A 21179-nucleotide genomic window follows, 5' to 3' on the forward strand; every position below is an offset into this window, starting at 1 on the left:
AGTCGAAGAGAATTTAACTGATCGCTGATTCGTTGTTTCCCGGACGCCAGTTGAAATTGCGAGCGGTACAGTGGCTAATCTGGTCAGCACATGCATCCTTCTCAAGTACCAACAATACAACGAAGAAAGAATAATGCCAGTTACACAAGATGATAAGCAACAATATTTTAACAATTAAAAAACACAAGACAGTGTGCTTTTCAAAGTAGGCAGAAACAATTATTAACATGACTGTTGCATTCTTGTGCGGCCGTTAGACGCGGATATCAGTCTAGTGGTGGGTTTTGGAGATGCCGGAAACAGAAGTTAGATAAGGATCCCTCTCCGGAAGACAGTCACGCCCCCTTTAAAGAGGCTGGCTAGCTCTAAACACTTCCTCGTTACATTACTATCACTAGCGACCTCGATTTTTTCACACACGCGATAACAGAGAAAAATGCCGATTGCCGCAAAGAAGTATTTATATATATGTTCTGAACAAATTTGTCATTCAGCCGAAATAGCGAAATAAGGTGAATTTGAAATAAAATGCTAATTGTGACATTTCTCGCGAATTTCACCACATTTGTGTTTATAAAAATAACAATACCGCGTAAATCCAACATTCTTGTGTTTTAGGCTTAAAAAATTAATTGTACCATATTTACGCAAGTACCACGCGTATGTTTTCCAAATTTTATTAAAATGAAAACTATGGTACGTGTTACACGTGTAATGTTTCAACAGCTACATGAAACCACGTGTACAGTCAAGGACACTTTTGGGTTGTAGCAATTCCATTAACTTTAAATGGGATTATTACAAGCCAGAAGTGTCCGTGACTGTACATGGATGATTCCCATGATTTTTCACCTATCGGAATGTTTTGCATTACCGAGCATAGTGCCACGGTTCTGGCGGAGACGCAGTACGGACTTGCCGTCAGACTTAAGCCGTAACATCGGTATTTCTCGCGCTAGAAATTAAGGAAAATAAGTTCATCAAACCTCATTTCCAGTGTATGAAATAGTTAGTAACAGACATAGTCCATGTGACCTACAACTTAAAATAATAATAATAATCCCGTGGCGCAACAGCCATGGGGGCCAGGGCCAACCAACCGACTGCCAGCCTCACTCCCATATGCCTCAGCAGAGGTGGGCGATTATTATCCAACCAGTTACGGGGTGACGTGTGGTCAGCACGACGAACCGCGAGTCGTTGTCGAGGGTTTTTCTATGATCGGGTTACGCTTTTCATTCTTAGCTCTCCAATTTCCTCACGACAGTGGGTGGTCACCAGTCCCATCCACAGGCCGAAATCTCAGGAGAAAAGTTGTTACCATTGCTCCAGGGGACTCGAAGCAGCACGGGACCAACAGCCCGAGCCTAAAGCCTTACGCCTTAGATACGAGAATGAAGGTAAAATTTTAGGTACATTTGGCAGAAAAGTGTGTCAATACAAAAACGCGAATTTGGTACAAATTACACCAGAAAATTAGAACAATAATTCCGATTTAAGAAAAAAAAAAATCGAGGTCCCGCCGTCTACCACTATCCTCACAGAACTCCGTGGGCCTCCCCGATGGTGCTGTGGTATCGTCGTCGCCTTGTATTCAAGGGGTTCTGGGTTAGATACCAGGTGGCAAATAGTGGTTCGGATTTCACTTTAAACTTTAGGTCCAGTCCCGATTAGTCTTACTGTGCATAAAGTGGACTTTAAAACACCAACTCAATCAAGAATCACATAACTCCGGCCGCAAACGCAGCTCCAACGTGCTCGTAGGGTCTCGATCTGTTGCGTCTTGGCATCGGCATTCGAGCGATGCCAGTTAGGCGGAATGCATACCGAAGAAAGCTTCCACAGATGACGTCGGAACCTCATATTTATCTTCGTCTCAAGAACAAGGCTGTCACATATTAAACGTAGGTCCCAGCTGGAAGATAGGAGGAAGATCAAAGAATTGGATTGAGTCTGGAAAAGCTTCTAGGAGGGGGAGCGACGGGTTGATGGGAGTGGGGGGAGACTTCTTTGAGAGGGAGATATCTGGATTGAGTGGATATTGATTCATCGTATTTCCAAGGGCCACATACCCCGACTGAGCTGGGTTGTTATTGGGCTTCCAATACTTACCACGTGGTAGGAGAATTTCTAGCTTGTCGACTCTGAACCAGGGGTCGAAAAATACAGCGCCAGAACATTTTCACCTGGCGACTGAATTTTAAAATTCAATTGTAAAAAATGGGTTCTATTGTGTTTCGCTGTAGGACCGGAACCTTTTTTCTCGCACAATTTAAATTCGGTCCAATTTGCGTACTGTTTCATTGATAAAAAGGTTCCTGGCCGAATTTAAATTCCTTCTTGGAAAAAGGTTCCTGGACCGTATTTAAATTGGTCCCGAAAAAAAAGTTTGCTGGACCTAATTGAAATGCTTTAAATATGAAAAGGTTATACACGGTCTAGAACTCATTTACGTTTGCTGATTTTCTCTCCCAGTCCGGGATTGAACTTATTTACAATTCCTGGACCAGGGTTGACCGATTAAAAGTTGCCTTTTTAAAGTGTCCGCGAGTACGTTTTACATTGGAATGTGACACTGCGGTTGTAGAAAGCTTAGCACAGGGAATAAATAATAACGCTGTTGTTCCCTCGTGGGCCAGGTTCAAAAACTCCCTTGTCGAAGAGTTACTGTATAACATACTTATACATAACGCAATGGACTATATTAAGTGTGGCGTCACATGGAGTTCAAACAAAAGCGTCAAATGTTGCTCTGGCATCCGATCCAGGAACTGTATCGAATAGGAGCCGTCGATGAGGTATCGTCAGGCTGCTGTGTTCCCAGCAGACAACAGGGACGGGTGGTGTTGCTACTACCAAGTGAAGAGAGACTGGGGCTACATGCATGGAGAGGGATAACGTGACTGCAGCGTTTGCGTTTCGCCCATTTCTACATTGTACCTTAGATTCTTGAGGCAGCCAGCACCTGGATTTGTCTTTCATGCTCACAAGTTGATAATTGTTGTTTATCGTCAGGTCGGTAATCGATCCAAGTTGCGTATTATTCCATTTCATTACGGAACTTGGACTCTCTTTAAACTAGTTCGGAAAAAAATGTTCCTGGACCGTATTGAAATTTAACCTGGAATAAAGGTTCCCGGACAGAATTTAAATTAGTTCGGAAAAAGGGTTCCTGGGCCGTATTTAAATTCATCCGGAAAAAAGGTACCTCGACCGTATTTAAATTCATTCAGAAAAAGGTACCTCGACCGTATTTAAATTCACTTAGAAAAGGGGTTCCTGAACCGTATTTAAATTCATCCGAAAAAAAAGTACCTGGACCGAATTGAAATACTTTACAGATAAAAAGGTTCATTACGGTCCAGAACCCATTTACGCTTGCTGCTTCTCTCTCCTGGACCGGAATTGAATTTATTTAAAATTCATGGACCTATAACAACCCTCATTTAATTACTTTTAATCCAATCTTGTATTAATTAACTAACTAACTCTCTAGCCTTCTTAAACCCGAAGGTTCATGGCTGCAGCAACACAGGCCTTCCATCTGTCCCTATCCAGAGCAATATCTACATACTCGTTTCCATCCCTACCATTTTTTTTAGGTCCATCTCAACATTATCCCTCCATCTTCGTATTGGTCTTCCTACTGGTCTCTTACCATCAGGTTTCCCAACAAGAATCCTGTAAACTCTTCTTTCCTTTCCCATTCGTGCCACGTGACCTGCCCACCTAAGTCTTCTAGATTTAATTATTCTAATAATATCTGGACATGAATACAAATTATGTAGTTCTAAATTACGTAACCTTCTCCACTCACCTGTCTCCTCATCCCTTTTAGGTCCAAATATTTTCCTAAGGATCTTATTATCAAATACTCTCAATTTATGTTCCTCTTTCAATGTAAAGGGACAAAGTTTCGCATCCATATAATATTACAGGCAAAATTACTGTCTTGTATATTTTAACTTTTAGTTTCTTAGATATTATACGAGAAGACAAAAGTTTATGAAGAGAAAAGTAACATGCATTTCTTGAATTAAGCCTGCTTTTTATTAATTAAATTAAGCCTGCTTTTTATTAATTAAATTAAGCCTGCTTTTTATTAATTAATATATTCAATGTTTCAAGTTCACATTTCATAACTTGTCTTCGAGTCATGGCTACGGCCATGTAACACACATGCTGCCCAGGCCAGGAATCGAACCCGAAAATTTCGATGACGAAGAAAAAAAAAGAAAGAAGGGCAATCGGGCCCTCTCGAGAAGTAATTAATCCGCTACTGAAATAAGGATGACAAAGAAAAATTACCTCTTATGCTGCTCACCATCAAAACGTGAGAGATTAATCCTTCTCGCATTTCAACAAGATTTCTGGAAAATCAGGCCACGATGCTCAGCGCAAATCCTGCCGACAGTTAAAAACGACTAAATCAATCTTCCCGGCAGAGGTAACAATTTACAATGCAGACGTCTGCCGACCCAACACTCTAGCAAATTACTCTCTCGCTCCCCCGGACTTCAATTGCATTACCCTGCGCTCATCTCTCCCTAACTCGACAGGGAACTAACAAAATTTCGCCATTTCTTGAAATCGATTCCAGTAAAATTTCCGTTCCAGCTACACCGCAGCATCCCGGGACAAAGTGATAAGCGATTGAACCGTGAGAGCTCCGGTCCCGGAATAGCTGACCTTTGTGCCGCTGTTACCCGGAAGTGGAGGTGGGGGCAGGGAAGGGGTTTACAAACGGATCCCTCTAAGTTACGCCCTGGTTTCGGGGAGCATTGTCTGCGATTTGCTGAGGATGAAATACGAACTGTTTTTGTATTAAAAGGGTTGAGTATAGAAATGACGGTTTGGGACCATTCATTCCTGCTGCTTTAAAACTACTGTAAAAAAACTGACAGACCGATTACAGATTCCGATAACCAATCCTCCATTAAAGATTTCGGTGGCCACGGATATTAACGGATTACAGATTCCTTGAGCTAATCCTGGATATTCAAGCAATAGATAATAAGATAAATACATCCAATTCTGAATGCAAATTCCAGTAGTTAATTCTAGATTGGGGATTCCAGAAGCTTAATTCACATTCGACAATCCAGAAGCTAACTTTGGAATCAAGAATCGAGGTAGCCAATCCTGTATTCGAAATTACGATTGGTTAACCTCGATTCGAGACTCCCGGTAGCTAATCCTAGATAACAGATTCCATTAGCTAATCCTCGGTTACAGATTCCGTTAGCTAATCCTAGACTACAGCCTTCGTTAGCTGCTCCTGGATTAGATTCCGTTAGCTATTCCTGGATTACAGATTCCGTTAGCTATTCCTGGATTACAGATTCCGTTAGCTAATCTGGATTATAGATTCCGTTAGTTAATCATGGATTACAGATTCCGGTAGCTAATCTGGATTATGGATTCCCTTAGCTATCATGGATTACAAATTGCGTTACAAATTCCTGGATTACAAATTCCGTTACAAATTCCTGGATTAGATATTATGTTAGCTAAGTCTGGATTACAGATTTCGTTAGCTAAGCCTGGATTACAGATTCCGTTAGCTAATCCTCGACTACAGCCTTTGTCAGCTGCTCCTGGATTAGATTCCGTTAGCTATTCCTGGATTACAGATTCCGTTAGCTATTCCTGGATTACAGATTCTGTTAGCTATTCCTGGATTACAGATTCCATTAGCTAATCTGGATTATAGATTCCGTTAGCTATCATGGATTACAAATTCAGTTACAAATTCCTGGATTACAAATTCCGTTACAAATTCCTGGATTAGATATTATGTTAGTTAAGTCTGGATTACAGATTCCGTTAGGTATTCCTGGATTAGAGACTCCGTTAGCTAAGCCTGGATTAAGAGATTCCTGTTGGCTGATGCTCGATGCAAAATTTCGGTAGCAAATCCTAGATTGGAGATTCCAGTAGCTAACCCTAATTATTAATTATGATTCAGGTAGCTCATCATTGATTCGAGACACTGGTGGCTAATGCTCGATTCGAAATTCCGTAAGTTAATCCTGGATTCCAGTTTACGATTGGTAATCTTCAAGATTGCGGTAGGTAATTCTCAATTAGATAATGTAATAGAACCTGCGATACGTATGCATTTCAGAAAGCAACCGCAGCTGGTTAAGGGTGACGTAACGCACAGGAATATCTCAATGTGTGAATGAGCCTTCTGTGCAAAGGTGCACAATTCCATTGCCAAGATCTAATAATATCAGCACAAAAGTTCAGCGCCCCAAAGGTTCTTGGCACAATATTTTTTTCAACCATTTCTTCGACAATCCAGTAGGCAACAGTCAGCAAAAGGGACACCTGTCTTCCGCCACAAAACTTCTGCATCAGCGACGTTCAGAATGGACAATTGAATGAAGGAAGCAGGCTGCTAGGGGCAGATGGCTGGCTGGCAACCGATCCGACAGTCAAGAAAACTGAGCCAGTCCTTTCTTCGCTCGATGAGAAGAACTTGGGACACAGAAGAGGATTCTTTCCCGACAACCACCGATCCAGACTGGAATGGTTAGTTGAGAAAATTACAAATTGCTGCAAAATCATTGCGAATATCACCGATATAGAATTTGGAAAACATGTTCACTTTCACTATCTAGTATAAAATTACACTTTTTCAAAAATTCCTAGCAGACTCTGGCCCTTACGTTAACACTAACACATTGTAGTACCAATGTTTTTTTTACAACAGATAATGATTGATTGATTTGGTTCATTTCGTCTTTCCGCCACTTGGCTAATCGCGAAGACATAGGATGAGTGATTCATTAAATTGATGAAGGGACACACAAAATAACACCCATATCCAGGCCGGGACTCCTGACGTCACACCGTGCTAACCACTCTATCACGGAGGTCGGCTTTAGGATCAAAGACACGAGGATATATGATCCCCAACAATGATCCCAGATACTCCAATGATTCTTAACTCAACATTAATTCACAAATATATTAGGTTCGTCACAATTTGTTGAAGGTATATTTTTTTCTTCGTGATGCTGTTGGGGGTATTCTTTTAATTTACTTAATATAGAATTTAGATGTGTAGGTAAGCTCCACTTGTGGATAACGTATAAAAAATCATGGCATTGAGTTACACCTTCTTCCAAGTTTTACATTTCTACGGTCGTTGGTGCCGTTTTATAGAAATGTAATTCTTGTTTCAGAAAACTGATCAACAAATGTTGAAAAGAAAGAATACACAACTATAGTAGTACTCAAAAGAAACCGTAAAACATATTCCACATATCCAACACCAGACCAGGATTTACATATGTCCAGGCCCAGAGCTCAGTGAGGGGACTGGGGGATAGGATCCCCTCAGCTGGGAAAAATAAAGCAAAGCAACTCGCCGGTTATCTCACTGTCACTATGTTAAACCATAGGAGCATGCCCCTCAAGGAATGGGCACAAAATCCTGATTTCAAATTATCCGATATCCGTTTCGGGTGCAACGGATAATCCGAATATCCGGATAGTACAGATGTGAATAAGGGTTCATAGAAAATTCATACAGTGAAATACGAACATGACGATCAAAAAAATAATATATGTGGATAGCACGTAAAACAGATAATTGATAAAACTGTATGGATAATGCGCACATTATCCGGATTACCGGATATATGGATAATATGTATATCCGGGTAATCCTGGCATTTCGGATATCCTGATATTTGAAATACGGATAGAAAAATATCCGATATCCGGATTTGGTTATCCCTAGCCCAAGACTAGTGGCCGCGGTGGCTCAGTCGGTAACGCGTCTGACTACCATGCTCAAGGTCCCGGGTTCGATCCCCGGCCGGTTCAAATCCGGGAACTTTTCTAACGGTGAAAGCGGCCCCGGCGCCCACCCAGCGTCGAATAACATGGGTACCTGGGGGAAACCCTGGGGGGGTAAAGGCGGTCAGGGGCGTGATGCTGATCACATCACCCCCACTCACGACCGGATCAAGAAAGTGTGGGGCGTTACCCCCACACCCCCTGTACGCCTTCATGGCGTGGTGCTATGCACAGGGGAACACTTTACCTTTTTTACCTAGCCCAAGACTAGATCAAACATACCCCCACCTAACCTAACCCTTATGCGACGGATACGTTACAATTAATTATCTTACTTCCGTACCAGACATAAGATAGTTAGGTCTGCTTCACCAACAATCACAAAAACTTTCAAAGTTGAAACACGCCAATGCCTCTTTTACATCAACACAACCAAAGCGCCACCATAGAGGGCAAAAATCGCATTATCAATTTTTCAAAATGGCCGCGATAAGACAGATAAATCTTTCGACAGGACTATCAAGTCGCTGTCTACACAACTTCCTTTCCCCATCACACTCTGCCGATATCAGCTGACTGCGATGCATTTCGCTGCTGCATGAATTAAGCTATCCACAGAATGCCGTCGTAAATACGCTGATAAATTCTTTATGGCGTAGAAGCCGAACTTATCTACATCGTTTCGTAGTGATGCTGTCGAACTGCTCAATTTTCCGGACTGCCTTTTCAATGCTGAAGCCTACAACGACATTTTTAGTGAGCGCATTACCCGAACAGCAAAGCTTCCTGTCATTTCCACGGTTTCTATAGGGGCTGCAGGCACTAGTATGTATTAATATGCATACCCTGCAGCGGTTTTAACGACTATAATTGAAAATAAGTGTCTTGAAGTTACAATCACTTTTATAGAGTAACCGTGAGTCAGTAGAGCCCCGGCAAACTGGCGAACTAAAGAGCACAGTCATTTGTTTTCTCTCGTTTCCTCCTTCGCTTGATTTTACAATCCGTAACGTAGTGTTAATACTACGCCGGGATCGAACCAGAGACCCTGAATCGCCTGTTGGGTGGAGTAGCCATCATCATTCATCTTCTTGATAGTTAGCACTCGCTTGGCCTAAATGTGGGATGTACTAGAGGTGGCACTCGAGAAGAGTGGCAAGAATTGACATGTACAATAAATGGGTTTTATACTCTCCATGACCGAACCGATATGGACATTATTAGGAAAAGGATCTTACTTGCCTCACGTTTGGATAAAGGTTATTTTCACGGATTGTCCTCTCTAATAATCTCAATTGTCACATGTCCGACCTCCCTGTCAGAATTCACTCTGCTCACGCACCACTGTTCAATAATAGTCTCCCAAATTCCTTGCTCTCTCAATCCGCGATCCTCACTCCATCTCTGTCACTTCCACCTCTTTTCCCCCTTTCATTCCACAATTGCCTCTCAAGTCAATAACCTAACGTTTGAGTCATTACATATTAAGTAAGCATTCCTTTGTCTGCTTCCTGGTAGGTTGAGAATAACAGAAGACTTGTCATTTCTACCCAACGCCTTGGAATCAGTGAAGACTTTATACATCATTATGTACAATTTCACCTACCAAATACTTCAATTTGCTTTTACATGAATTTAATAAAACAATGGGAAACTTGGTACCTTACCATAAAAGAGGAAAATAAATTTAAGAGTATTTTAAAATAAAATCCTTAGAAAAATATTTGGACCTAAAAGGGATGAGGAGACAGGTCAGTGCAGAAGGTTACATAATTTAGAACTGCATAATTTGTATTCATGTCCAGATAATAATTATTAGATTAAATGAAAAAGAGTTAGGTGGGCAGGTCATGTGGCACGAATGGGAGAGAAAAGAAGAGTTTACAGGATTCTTACTGGTAAACCTGATGGTAAGAGACCAGTAGGAATGCCGAGACGAAGATGGAGGGAAAACATTGAGATTGATTGATTGATTTGCTTTATATGTGCCACTATTGGCTAATTTGCGAAGATGGGGATGAGTGATGATATGATGAAATTGAATCCATGCCCAGGCCGGTATTCGAACCCGGGACCCCTGGCGTCGTAGCGCCAAACATTGAGATGGACCTAAAGGAAATCAGCAAAGATGGAAAAGACTGGATTGATCTTGCCCAGGATAGGGACAGATATGCTGCAGCCATAAACCTCCGGGTTTAAGAAGGTTAGAGAGTTAGTTATGAATTTAACAATTATTGGGATACAAAAATAATTCTGTTATCATGTTGTCATTACAAAAGAAATTACATAATGAAGAGCTTGGTGCAACAACATGACAAGCCACCTTTCGGCGAGAAAATTGTTTCTTTGGGGGGGGGGGGGGCTCAAGTCCTGCGTTGCTACCGTACTGACCTATTTCATGTGTTATTTACGCAAATTTCTAAGAGGTAGCAGCACAATGCAGACTGTAGTGTTGCCAATATGATTTTCCTCTCTTTCTTGAGAAGAAAATAACAAGCCACTTTGTAAGTTAACGTCATGCAGTGACGTCTTTCTCAATCCCAGGGAGAAATTGTTTAATTTTGACACTTCATTGCCTAATTCTAATGATGGTTCAAGTTCCATTAATTATGTTAATAGTGATAATGATATTGATCATAAAGTAAATAAAACAACAAAATCATTTGTGGCTTGTCATACTATTCTGTCGGTAATTTCTAGAATTTCCTATGGTGAGGGGATTTTTTTTTTACAAAATTATTTATGGCATCAAATAGGTGACTTTTTATTTTGAAGTTCATCGCATGCCTTCGTACTATAGCTTGTTAAGACACCTAAAAAAGCTTAATGTTGTAAGATTGATTTGATGTTTTAAGTCCACTTTATGCACAGAAAGGCTAATCGGGACGGGACCTACAGTTTAAAGTGGGATCCGAACCATTATGTGCTTCCACCGGGCATCGAACCCGGGACCCCTTGATTACAAGGCAACGACGTTACCACTGCGGCATCGGGGAGGCCCTAAATAATGTTGTAAGAGTTATTGAAGCTATTTACAGAATAGAGCTTGTCGTATTGTTGCCGCGATACTTTCCCTTGGTTTATTATACAAGGGCAAGAACATGACAAGCCACGAAAATGTGAATATTATTTTATAAAATAATTAAGTTGAGTAAACTAAGGCCGGGAAGAGGCAATATATCCATTTAAAAAATTATGAAGCCTGACGAGATTTTTCAAACGTGAAACATCGCTTTACTTAAAAATTTACCGGATGTAGCTTGTCATGTTGTTGTACCAAGCCCTGCATATATTCCCTGGTACTGACCAGGATTTACCCAATTTACAAATATTTCCCTCGCAACTAGATAAGACGCAGACGTTATAAATCATCTTATCTTGTTCTGATAAGCCATTAGGGGAAATGGAAAGACATGCTCTAAGGTAGATTAAAATACGTTACATGAAGGTCTATTCAAAATGTCTGAAGACGACCTCCGTGGCGGAATGGTAATCACAGCTCGCTATGATTGGGCATGGGTGTTCTTCATGAGTGTCCATCAATTGCATCATATTACCCATCCTCATTGTCACGATTAGCCAAAAGTGTGAGAAAAGCGACGCTAACAAGGATATAAATAAAATGTCTGATAATGAATGTACAAATCCTTACCCAAGAGAACATGAAAACTGTTTGTGGATGTACAGTCACTAGCAATAAACCACTACGACGATAGCCAACATTCTGTTATTATGCTTCCAAAAGTAACGGTTTACTGTTATTATGCTTCCAAAAGTAACGATTTACTGTTATTATGCTTCCAAAAGTAACGGTTTACTGTTGTTATGCTTCCGAAAGTTACGGTTTACTGTTATTATGCTTCCAAAAGTAACGGTTAACTCTTAATGTGCTTCCAAAAGTTACAGCTTTCTGTTATTGTGCTTCCAAAAGTAACGGTTTACTGTTATTATGCTTCCAAAAGTAACGTTGTACTGTTGTTATGCTTCCAAAAGTAACGATTTACTGTTGTTATGCTTCCAAAAGTAACGGTTTACTGTTATTATGCTTCCAAAAGTAACGGTTTACTGTTATTATGCTTCCAAAAGTAACGGTTTAATGTTATTATGCTTCCAAAAGTAACGGATTACTGTTATTATGCTTTCAAAAGTAACGGATTACTGTTATTATGCTTCCAAAATTAACGGTTTACTGTTATTATGCTTCCAAAAGTAACTGTTTACTGATATTATCCTTCCAATGGCAACTACAACACCGCCGTACAGTTAGGCAGCACACATAAGACCTTTCAGGAAAGCGAGTATTTTAGGATATATGTGTACCATTTTCATTGCAGGTGACTGTACAATAACATATGATTAGATCTGTATATAGTTTGGAACCCGCCCATGATCATGTTCTTTCTACACTCCTGTTCATTTAAAGTGGCACACTTTATAGGGTTGAACAGTTGAAGAATGTGTTCAACCCTATAAAGTTTGCCACCTTATGTGAAGAGGAGTGTACAAAGAAGACTTGACTGGAGCTACTGGGGGTCTGAAACTAAATGCAGATCTAATTATATGTCCAGACCAACTGTTCAACCCTACAAAGAGTGCCACTTTATGTGAACAGGAGCGTACAAAACGGCAGAGAGAAAAAGAGAGCGAAGATGTCATGCAGAGAGTAACTACTTTCTTGGCCGAACGCTTGAACCTCTTTCATCTCGTAAAAAGCCGCCGCATGCGACCGCGGATATTGGACCATCCATCAAGTTGCTCTTCAACTGTTGGCAATGTATCTTCCCGCGGAGGTACTATTGGAGTTCATGTGGACACTTGGAATCCTCCGACAGGGGAAAAATGAGACTCCGGGGACACACAACATCCACTCGATCGTTGGAAGCATGTGTCCCACTTGTGTACACACGTCTACTAAAAGCGGCATCGTGTACTCTAAGTCAGTATAAAGTATACTTTTGCACGAGGTACGGTCATCAGCAATAGTAGATTGCAGGATAATCTTAGTGTGTATCGTATTGCATAACTTGATACGATAGTGATAACAAAAGCATCCTTCCGTAGAGCAGTTGAGATATACCTTTGCAAGTGGTACGGTCATGAGCAAAATTACGTTGACATATAGACTTCGTGTGTGTCATATTGCATAACCTGATAGGTTAGTGGTAATAAAATCATCTTTCCGTGGCGCAGTTTGGGGGGGTACTTTTGCAAGACTTACGGTCACCAGAAACAGTAGGTTGGAGTATAAACTTGCATCACGTTGCATAACTTGCTAGGATAGTGGTAACAAAAGCATCTTACCGTGGCGAAGTTGCGATGTAGGCTAGTTTTGAACGAGGTATGGTCATCAACAAAAGTAGATTGAAATATACATCTAATGTATATCACATTACATAACCTACTAGGATAGTGCTAACAAAAGCATCTTCCCGTAGCGCAGTGTTCCATGAGGTAAGGTCACCAGCAAAAGTAGATTGAAGTATACGCGTGGTTTACATCACATTGCATAACCTGCTAGGTTAGTGGTAACAAAAGCATCTTGTCGTAGCGGAGTTTTGCACGAGGTACGGTCACCAGCAAAAGTATTTTGAAGTATGCGTCAAATGTATATCACATTGCATAAGCTGCTAGGATACTGGAAACAAAATCGTCTTACTGCTTTGGCGATGGAGGGCGGCGCAAATAATGCCTTACTTGGTAACGAACATCTTGGTGGATAATTTACTTTTCGACCGCCAGTGAGAGGGCAGCGCTGCTTTTTGTCCTTGATTCATTTTTGGACTTGTAGTTATTATCTTTTAGACGTTTACTTTATATTTCAAATGGGGCGGGTGACTGCTTATCTTAATTGACGACGTGTTGTAACTTTTGAGGGGGGGGAGGCAATCGGCCTTCCCGACCTACACCCTAATCTGCCAATATCCAGGATAACGGCTTTCAAATGTTCAAGGTTGAAGCTTTTCAACAATGTAGGCAATCGCGTTTCGTAGAAATTTTGCAATAATAGCATTCGACTATCATTACAAGATTTCAATTTTAACTCAACAATGTAAATGGCCCATATGTAAATACTTCTAACATCAATACATTCTGAATGTTGTGAACTCTGTTGTAGTGAAGGTTCGGTTTCATTGAAATGGTGCATTTTACTTTGCTTCTCTGCCACATTTGGCTAATCGCAAAGATGACGATGAGTGATGATACGATGAAATTGATGAAGAGACTCGCAAAGAACATCCCTGGCCAGACTGGGTTTCGAACCCGGAACCCCTGGCGTCATAGCCCGCTCTGATAACCATTCCGCCACAGGGGTCGGCTAGTGACGATTCAGCTTTATTGAACCTAAATCATTGTCCCAACCTCAACTTGGGTTGTATTAAATCCAAAAATGGAAATACCCAGAAAAAAATATTATTGTCTACATCATGCGTAATAGTAGTTTTATGCCTTAAGTAGCCACAGATAACACAATCACGGTCCACTCAGAGTGAACTAAAAAAAAGTGTGTTTTATGTTTGATACTGTACATCTATTTCAATCAAACTACTTCTGCCATAGGCCTTCTATTTCCTCTGTCGCTACTAACCTGAATTCAGAGTAAGGGAAGGCATCTCGATTTTAATGAACTCCGGATATAGTGGACCAATTAGATGAGGTTTTAGTGAACTCCGGATATAGTGGACCAATTAGATGAGGTTTTAGTGAACTCCGGATATAGTGGACCAATTAGATGAGGTTTTAGTGAACTCCGGATATAGTGGACCAATTAGATGAGGTTTCAGTAAACTTCGGATATAGTGGACCAATTAGATGAGGTTTCAGTAAACTTCGGATATAGTGAACCAATTAGATGAGGTTTTAGTGTACTCCGGATAAAGTGGACCAATTAGATGAGGTTTTAGTGAACTGCGGATATAGGGGACCAATTAGATGAGGTTTTAGAGATATCCGGATATAGTGGACCAATTAGATGAGGTTTTAGTGAACTCCGGATATAGTGGACCAATTAGATCAGGCCACAGGAATTCGTAGTACGTATGCGGAGTTGACTACAATTACGGCTCTCTCACTCGCAACACAATTTACTACGCTCTAAGAATGGAATCCTTACCTTTATCCGCAAGACAGTCCCTTGTGTTGCTTAATTGTTGCGCATGTCCACGAGAGTAACTGAAACGATAAAAATAAAAATCTTCTTCAGGTGGATGGCAATTATAAATATTTTCCACATACATACTCATGCATCCCGAAATTATTCAGTACAAACGTATGTTCCTCTCATACGTTCATTGGGGGGAAGCGATCGGACTGCACACAATCTTGACCCATAATGGGCATGATGTGATCAGCATCAAGCTCCTTCCATGTTTACATGCAGAGTTGCTCCAGATACCTGGAGACTATGTGAGTTCCAGAACAGCTTACACAGACCCATGAATTGGTAATTCCTCTCATGAGATAACTCTTCACACGAATTGAACCCGGAACCCCTGATGTCGTAGCGTGCTGTGCTAACCACTGCGCCACGGAGGTCGGCCCAATGTGCCAATTTTTGGGTAATCAGAAATCTGTTTCGTCACATCACTACTATTTATTTGCTATAAAGTAAAAATATTATTACATTCACTAATAGTATTATTCTCCACGATGGTGCAGTGGTAGCGTCGTCGCCTTCTAATCAAGGGGTCCCGGGTTTGATACCCGCTGGAGGCACAGAGTGGTTCGGATCCCACTTTAATCTGTAGGTCCAGTCCCGATTAGCCTACACGTGCATAAAGTGTACTTAAAACAACAATTTAAAAATTATATAAAGGACGCTGAACTACGGTTAACTCTGGGTTTCAGTATGAGTAAAGCATTTCAGATAGCTACAACCAATATATGAATATAGTCATAAACTAGGCATTACAGAATTTTCTTAATGGTTCTCGGCAAATATTCAGGCTGTGTTTGTTACGTACCAACAGTTATACAGGGTGGCCCATAAAAAGGTAACCGAAATTTAGAACGTTACCTTTTTTGTGGGCCACTCTGTATTTTCCTTTTGCTCCTACAGCCGGGAATGTGACTTTTAAAGGTCTGCACTTAAATCTTTCTTAGTGGACTTATTGAAGGAAAACTCTATCGACAAATTAAGTTGTTTTTTTATTTCAACAGCTTATTCTTAGTGATTCCAGGCTCTTACCATAAATACAACCGTCCCAAAAATCGAAAGGTGTTTGACTAAGAAAGGAGTTTGAGAAGTGTGCGCTAAGCGAGGCCACATACCCGGGCAGTCTCTTTACCGACACAAACTTTTGTATATTATGACAATCTCTTGATTTATTATTATTTAGGGCCTCCCCCATGGTGCAGTGGTAGCGTCATTGCCTTGTAATCAAGGGGTCCCGGGTTCGATACCCGGTGGAGGCACAAGTGGTTCGAATCCCACTTTAAACTGTAGGTCCAGTCCCGATTAGCCTTACTGCGCATAAAGTGGACTTAAAACACCAAATCAAACCAAACCAATCTTGATTTATTACAATGAAAGCATTTGAAAATACTGAATTTACATAATTTTTCAGTTCAACAATCTGTTACACATCGAGTAATACAATTTTTAAGCCTACCACCATATGTCAGTAACATAAGTTGTTGGTACGTACATTAAAACACTCGACGTCACAATTAGTTTTCACGAATATTCCAGGGTATCAAAATTCCCAAATTTCTATATTATAAATTTTTATTTTAATTGGGATTGTGAAATTCCACAAGTGCGTAACATGTAAATGAATAAGTCTTGTTCTCGTTGCAATTCATAAATCTATTAATAGATATGGTCTCGTCGCCACGGTAACGTTAGCGTCAACGAACTTAGTTTCATTGGTGCGGTTAAGCCTGTCTGTTTTGTCTGATGTAATCTCTCTTTCCGACGGGAAAAGAAAGGAAAATCGAGATTATTTATTAACCTGTTGAACTGCAGAGCGTAACTAAGTACCGCTAACCTGGCGCGTGTTTATTCCATCGCTTCCCTTTATCTTGTTCTGCTGTCTTGGTCCCTGTCCAATGCACTCGTGTGTTAAGAGCTTGCTTTGAGAGATCGCTGTGAGGAGTGTTCTCCCTATTTCTCAATGGTTCGGTTCGTTCTCCTCTTCTCACACTTCTTTCCTGTCACCCTGCATTCTATTTCGCTCGCTTCCTATTTTTCTGTTCTCTTCTCTCTCTTTCATACACACTCTTTCATATCCTTTCCTTCCGTCTCTCTTCCTACCCTTAATTATACTTATTCGCTCTTTCTATGTTTCTATTCCTCTCTATCTCTCCTTTTCATACACACGATTTCCTTCATACCCCCTCTCTATCTATCTTTATCTTCACGTCGCTTTCATTTTCATGTATACTCCTCTCTCTTTCTTTCATATCCCTTCCTGTCTTTCATTTTCATGTATACTCCTCTCTCTTCTCTCTGCACATTCCATTTCTTCCATACCCTCTCATTCTCTCTCTCTGTGTTTCTACCCTTAATGCTGATACCTCTCTTCGTTACTCAGTTTTGTGTCTCTATCTGTGCTTTTTATCTCTCTCTCTCTCTCTCTCTCTCTCTCTCTCTCTCTCTCTTTCTTTCTCTCTCTCTCTCTCTCTCTCTCTCTCTCTCTCTAATGTAGGTGTGTGTGTGTGTGTGCTTCTGTCTCTCTTACACAGTCCATCTCTATATTTCCCTTATATCTCTCTAGCTTTTTGTCTCTATCTGTTTTATATACTTGTTTCTCGCTCAGTCTCTTCCATTACCTTTCCCACTTCATTTTAACTCATCCCCTCTCTTTCTTCCCGACCCTTACATATTCTCTTACCTCAATCTAGCTCTTTATGCCTCTCATTACCTAATTCTGTTTTTGTTATAAAGCTTTCTCTTCTTTGTCTTTCTCACAATTGTAGATCCATTTTAATTCCATATTTTAACTAAAATAATTGAAAATATATATACATATCTTACACTATCCCTCAGTCATATCTTATTCATTTTACGTCACTTCTTGATTGATTGATTTAAAATTGTCGGGTGCGTCGGCACTCTAGGCCATTTTGCACCCTTCCGTATATATGGGCAAGGTCCCCTTATCTAAAACCCTCACCTTGAAATAAAAGAGGGGGGTAATAAACCCTTCAATAAGTTTAAAAATGCAAAGACTTGCATGGACAAACACGACACATTCAAAAAGGTAAGAAGACTTTAAAACCTACCTCAGAAACAGTGGAAGAGGCTTGCTCTTCTCAAAAATCTAAAACCATTGGCTAAAACACTTTCATGAGCACCCAACATGGATGACAAATCATTAGGGAGCTTCGATTAAGACTAGAGCTTGATTTTTTTTATTTGGTTTATTTTACTTCGACTTTCATGATATGATGAACTTGATGAAGGGACACTCAAAAAGATCACACTTGCCCAGGCCGGGATTCGAACCAGGCGCCTTCTAGCGCCGTAGCGCGCTGTGCTAACCACTCCGCTTAGGAAGTCGTCACTAGAAGCTTGGGCTTGAGCAGTTACTACCCTCTTTAAGCCTGGTCCACACGTAATGTTTTGTCGTCAATCTTGCATGATAAGGTAAGTTTGACAGATAAGACTGACGCAAAACACGCGACTACACTCACTATTAATACTTTCTCTCAGTTCTTCCCTCAGACGTTCCAAAAACACCACAGATGAAGCATTATTGACAATTATAATTCCAGTGTGTGCAGTGAGCAGGGCCGGCCCAAGGTGAGTGCGGGGCCTGAGGCATACATTATAATCAAAGTTTTTTCAGAAGTTTGAAAAATCAGACATTCTTATTCCTTCTGAAGGACAGGTGTCCTAAATAATCACACTGTAAACATTATTACAATTAATAAACAATCAATTTTATATTTCGTATTCTTACCTAACAGCAACAAACATAGCATGTTAAGGTCAAAAACCAAGAATTAGGACTAGCCTAATACAAGTTTCTAAACTATTACTTCTTTTAATTTCCAATGTGCCACGTTTATTATATTTAATTACAAAATTAGGCGTGTTCAGTATCCAACTATGGTGATGTTTTCCCCAAACATATAGAAATTCATATTATGAAGAAACTAATAAAATTAAGGTGCTTTTTAAGGACATATTTTGGCATATTTGGCCATTTCTGCGTGATAAGCATATTTTCATGGATTTTCAGTCATATTCAGCATATTTTTGCATTTTTAAGAAATATATCGTCATTTTCGAAGTGGATTCGTTCTTCCTCCCACGTTTACTCGAGAGTTTGTTTTTCTTTGGACTGTAGCAAAATCTTTTTTTCATTTTTATTTGAAAATTTAGAGAAAGTATTCATTGTGCATTGCAACTCAGGGCCCATAAAGTGAACTAAATATAGTACGTATATGAAAATATCTCAGCATTTAGATATTGACGTTTGAAACAGTCCAGTTATAAGGGCATATTTTTCAAATTAATTTGCATATTTTGGTAATTTTTAGGTCTCTATCGCACTTATTTTTGTTTACATTTCATTGAATTTTCACTTCATTATTTTACGAATAGTGCATATTAACTACATAATTTTACTAGTACTTTGCTAAGAATATCATTTCAGTAATTGTGGATATTTTAGGTAAATGTCAAGACAATTCATGCGGTCAGGAAAAATCAGATTAATTGCTTAATTGGAAGCACCAGCGCCCACAATCTCGTAATAAACGTTTACGAACAATTATTCTTATCTGACGCGGGCCCCCCTGAAGAGTTGCCCTCCCTAGGGTCGGCTCTGGCGGTGAGATTGAAAAATAATGACTGACGGTGGTCTCGAGAGTGGTTACTTAAAAGGGATATGTTCTCACATTTAAAAATTGCTCCCGATTATTTACATATGGATATAGACACCTTAGTAACGCTAGTAACTCCACGAATTGAAAAACAAGACATTACTTATCCAACATCAACAAGACCCGGCGCAATATTATACTCCGTCCCAGCTAACTGTGGAGCACGCGAACGAAAACAAGTCTCTGCGCAAGTAGTGACGCGAGACTGCTACACCAATGAACGCGCGAGAGGAACGGAATTGCGTGGAGGGGGGAAAGCGACTGAAATTACCAGCCTTCCCTCAGCGTCTACTGCTTCGCACTGGCCAATAGATTTCCCTCGCTTCTATGACGCCATGCGCTCATTTGCTCCACAGTTAGCTGGGACAGATCTAAGCGAAGTTTGATCGGTACGAATGTGCGTCTACATGCAACGACTTGTCTTCCGTTTTGCTCGAAAACAACATCCGTCTTTCGAGCGGTCGTCAACCCTCATTCAGTTCATGCAACTATGCAAGACGTCAAACTTGCCGTCCACACGTAATGCTTTGTTTGATCCTTCTGGCATGATCATGCAAGATTGACGATAAAACATTACGTGTGGACCAGGCTTTACACGGTACATTAGTATAGTGTGGACGTGGCCTTATGCACCGATGCGAAACAAGACGTGGAATCAGAGGCAGCCTATATTTAACTGCATTTTAATGAAATGACGTGTCTCCTGGGACGACCTTGGAATTGAATGAAAGTCTTGAGAAGTAGGAACAAATAAACAAGTCTCCTTGTTTGTTGTTACTTGCTGGGTAGGGGAGACGAGTGGCGAACGCAATTAAGTGTTGGAATGAGAGCGACGAATGGAGGGGGGAGGTTTCAATGGTATCACTCACTCAAGGTCGTCTTCTTCATTACCAAGCAACGATCCTGTCCTAGAGACAAATACCTCTGGAAACGGGTTATTATTAGAAACAACAAAAAACGTACTCCTTGGAGCGGTGCACTTGTCGCTTGATATCACGCGCTTCTCTTGTTCAACACGGGTGCCAAAGCCGCCTCAGTGGGTACTCCACTCGCGATCTCGCCACGGAAGGCGTGAGCATGGTGGCTGTTTCAGTGTATCTTCATCAAACCCACCCACTCACCATTTATCCTCATCGTCACGATTAGCCAAACATGTTAGAGAAGCGACGCTAATTAAGAAACGCACAAAAGCTCATGGGTTCGAGTCCTGGCCCTCGCATTTGCTGATCCTTTTCTCAATTTCATCTAATCATCGTTCATCCCAATTACCGAATGAATTAGAATCAGGGGCGCCGACTTGTCAAAATTATTGGGGGGGCTCTGATCACTGAAATAAATGAATGAATGACTCACTCACTCCCTTTTTTTAAAAATAAAAATTACGTCCTCATATAGCAATGTTTAAGTAGCTATTATATTCCTCATGCAAATGAAATTTAACAGGAAAAACGTTTAGAAAATGTTTCAAAGTTTCTTTACGTCTTTTGTGTCTGCTCATTTGTTTTTTTAGATAACAATTAACATTTTTATTGAAA

At 40.5% G+C, this 21179-nt stretch overlaps 1 protein-coding gene across 8 annotated transcripts in view; it reads right to left on the reverse strand.

Moving 5' to 3' along the window:
* The window catches only part of tty (tweety), a 189916-nt gene that overhangs the window by 125239 nt on the left and 43498 nt on the right, over nt 1–21179 (reverse strand). For 7 of the 8 annotated variants that reach the window (XM_083125497.1, XM_083125493.1, XM_083125498.1 and 4 more), the window contains exon 2: nt 14924–14982. The exons of the other annotated variant lie outside the window; for it this stretch is intronic. The gene's annotated coding sequence lies outside the window, so the exon portion shown is untranslated. The remainder of the gene's footprint in view (nt 1–14923; nt 14983–21179) is intronic. 8 annotated transcript variants of the gene reach the window in all.

The sequence above is a fragment of the Lepisma saccharinum genome, chromosome 7, assembly GCF_977018435.1.
Source record: "Lepisma saccharinum chromosome 7, izLepSacc3.1, whole genome shotgun sequence".
Classification (NCBI taxonomy): domain Eukaryota; kingdom Metazoa; phylum Arthropoda; class Insecta; order Zygentoma; family Lepismatidae; genus Lepisma; species Lepisma saccharinum.